This window comes from Balaenoptera ricei, chromosome 19 (genome assembly GCF_028023285.1).
Source record: "Balaenoptera ricei isolate mBalRic1 chromosome 19, mBalRic1.hap2, whole genome shotgun sequence".
Taxonomy (NCBI): domain Eukaryota; kingdom Metazoa; phylum Chordata; class Mammalia; order Artiodactyla; family Balaenopteridae; genus Balaenoptera; species Balaenoptera ricei.
In genome coordinates this window covers 8,509,640-8,513,445 of record NC_082657.1, presented here as the reverse complement: position 1 = coordinate 8,513,445, position 3,806 = coordinate 8,509,640, and positions in this window count along the sequence as shown.

Genomic DNA, 3,806 nt, shown 5'->3' with positions numbered 1-3,806 from the left:
GGCTCTCCACTACCAGGTCTCGGCCAAGAGCTACTCTCTAGACAAGCAAGGCTGTGTAAGGAGTCAGGGAGGAGAGAGCTCTTGGTGGTGTCTAATTCCTGAGAATGAACGAGGAGGAATCACAATTATGAGATGGCAACACGCATGGTGGATAGAGCGTGGACTTGGAATTCAAACAGACCTGTATGGGGGTTTGTTCTCGGCCACTTAACAGCCACATGACCTTGGGCAAGTCACTTAAGCTCCATGAGCCCTAGCTTCCTCATCTGTAAATTGAGCGTAAGAGTACCTCCATCATAAGATTGTTGTAAGGAAAAAGCAACCTAAATGTCCATCAACAGAGGAATGGATAAAGAAGATGTGGTACATATATACAATGGAATATTACTCAGCAATAAAAAAGAACAAAATAATGCCATTTGTAGCAACATGGATGGACCTAGAGATTGTCAAAATGAGTGAAGTAAGTCAGACACAGAAAGACAAATATCATATGATATCACTTATATATGGAATCTAAAAAAAAGGGGGGGTACAAATGAACTTATTTATAAAATGGAAGTAGAGTCATGGATATAGAAAACAAATTTATGGTTACCAGGGGATGGTGGGGGAGGGAGGGATAAATTGTGAGATTGGGATTGACATACACACTGCTATATATAAAATAGATAACTAATAAGAACCTACTGTATAGCACAGGGAACTCTCCTATATGGGAAAAGAATCTCAAAAAAGAGTTGATATATGTATATGTATAACTGATTCACTTTGCTGTACACCTGAAACTAACACAACATTGTAAATCAACTATACTCCAATAAAAATTTTTTAAAAAAAAGAAGAAAAAAAAAGATTGTTGTAAGGAATAAATGAAAGGATTTTGGCAACATGGTGGACTAAACTGACCTCTTTCTCCAACTCTAAACACATAGAGATATGAGAAAAGACCATTTTTAATACAGAGTCAAGCTCAAGAGACAGGTAAGACCCCAAGTGCCAGCAACAATGAGGAAACTCAAAGCCACAGGTGCGAGCACAAGTTGGCCCAAGGGGAAAGTCAGACTCCAATACAGGGCCTGGAACTGTCATCCAATATGGCGGCCACCAGTCACATGTGGTGATGACACACTTGAAATGTGGCCCCGAACTGAGACCTGCTGTGAGTGTCAAATACACTGGATTTGGAAGACTTAGTACCAAAAATAGTTCATTTTCATACTGATTACATGTTGCAATGATAATATTTTGGATCTACTGGCTTAAATGTAATATGTTATTAAAATTAATTTCATCTACCTCTTTATTTTTTAATGTGGCTATTTGCAAATTTTAAATTATATACATGGGTCATATTATATTTCTCTTAAAGAGCACTGCCCTGGAGGCTGGGACCTGAGGTTGTAACAGACACATGGAAAAGGAAACAGGGACTTGAGTTCACAGGAAAGGGAGACCTGGGACCCTGGAAGAACCAAGCCATCCACAGGAAAACTAAATAAATGAAAGAAAAACACTGCACACAAGCCTTGAAAAGCATCATAAGAACTAGTTAAAAATAGGATGAGAGACAACAAAACCTAGCAGAGAAAAGAAGAGGACACAAGGAGCAAGGACATTTTTTAAAAGAAACAAATGAGGGCTTCGCTGGTGGTGCAGTGGTTGAGAGTCTGCCTGACAGTGTGGGGGACATGGGTTCGAGCCCTGGTCTGGGGGGATCCCACATGCCGCGGAGCGGCTGAGCCCGTGAGCCACGATTGCTGAGCCTGTGCTTCTGGAGCCTGTGCTCCGCAATAAGAGAGGCCATGATGGTGAGAGGCCTGCGCACCGCGATGAGGAGTGGCCCCTGCTTGCCACAACTAGAGAAAGCCCTCGCACAGAAACGAAGACCCAACACAGCCATAAAAAAACAAACAAACAAAAAACAAAAAGAAAATTGTATTTAAAAAAAAAAAAAAGAAACAAATGAAACTTCTAGAAATGAAAGACTTTTAAATTAAAAACTCACTGGGAGGATTAAACAGCAGATTAAACAGTGCTGAAGAGACAAATAATGAACGGGCAGAGCAATCTGAAGATAATCCCCCCCCCAGAATTCAGTGCACAGAGAGAAACAAATGGAAAATACAAATGAAGAAGCAAATGCAAAAGTCCAACATATGCCTAAAAGGGGTCCTGAAAGGGAAGAGGAGAGGATGGAGGAGACATGGTATCTTAGAGAGAATGGTGGAGGGATTTCCAGAACTGCGGAAACACAGGACTCCAGACTTAAAGATATGATTCTTGAAGGTATATGGTTACTCATGACCAAGCACTGCAAGGCCAGAGCAGGACAAACAAAAATGAATTCACTCCTCGACACACAAGCAGAACTGCAGAACCCTAAAGACCAAGAGAAAACCCTAAAAACTACCAGGAAGACGAGGCAGATCATTTACAACTTCTCAACAGACACGAGGCTAAAAGACAAGGACTACCCCCACCTGCAGACTGAGGAAAGGCAGGAGTCAGCGCAGAACTCAACGCACAGGAAAACCAGCATTCAAGAGTCTACACAGACTTTCCCAGACAAGGCATAAGACTGTACCTTGTAGACTTTGGCTCAAAGACTACAACAGGTTTTGAATCATTTAGTAAAAAAAAAAAAAAAGAAAGACGAAGATTAACTTCATACTTAAAGTATTCACACTAAAAGAATCTAAGCGTAACCGCAAGAGAAAAGGAATAAACTATGTAACATGTAAACTAGTAGAATTTATCCTAAAAAGAAAAAGAGAGAGAAAAGATTCAAAATATTAAAATCAGAAATTAAAGAAGGGACATCGCTCATGATCTTACAAAATTAAAAGGATTGTAAAGGAATACTATAAACAACTGCATGCCAACAAATTAGGCAACTCAGAGAACAACGGACAGATTTCTAGAAAGATATAAATTACCAAAACTGACTCAAGAGGAAACAGACTATCTGAAAAGACCTATAAGGGTAAAAAGATTGAATTAATAATTTAAAAACTTCCCACCCATGCCAGCATAGAAACAGTGAAAAAAAATCTACCTTGTCTGAACTGTGGAAAATAGTCAAGGTTTACAGCAACCAAGTAAACACTTATCAAGAGAAAGGTGAATGAACCCCCCCCCCGCCCCGCTTCCCCACTCTCCAGCTCAGCAGTGATTCTGAAGACAGCACCCACCTTCTCTTGTGGGTTCCCGGTGTGGGAGGGAGCAGACAGGACCTTGTTCTCAGAGAACTGAGGCTGTCTGTCCTGACCTGTCAAATAGCTCCTGAAGGTCTAATGAAAAGGTGTTGCCTTTGTGAGTTGCCTTCTGAGTTGTGTGTAACTCAGAACTTGCTCAGAGCAGAGAGTGGCCATGGGGAGGGCATTTGTCAAAAACATTCAAGGCAGTTAACCAGTCACTGCAGCCTGGGGCAAAGGATATTAATTGAGGCCGACAACGGACAGCACTGAAAGCCAGGGAGGAAAGCTGGAGAGTGAGATGCTTTGGGGAACAAGGGCTCTGAAAGGGTTCCACACTGGCAGTTTCTTACAAAGCTAAACATAAACAGGGCCTTACCATACCATCCAGCCATCGCACTTCTAGGTTTCCACCCCAATGAGCTGAAAACTTATGTCCACACAAATGTTTATAGCAGCTTTATTCATAACTGCCAAAAACTGGAAGCAACCAAGATGTCTCTCAACAGAAGAATGGATAAACAAACTGCGGTACATCATACAATGGGATATTATCCAGCAATAAGAAGCAAAGAGCTATTGGACTTCCCTGGTGGCGCAGTGGTTAGT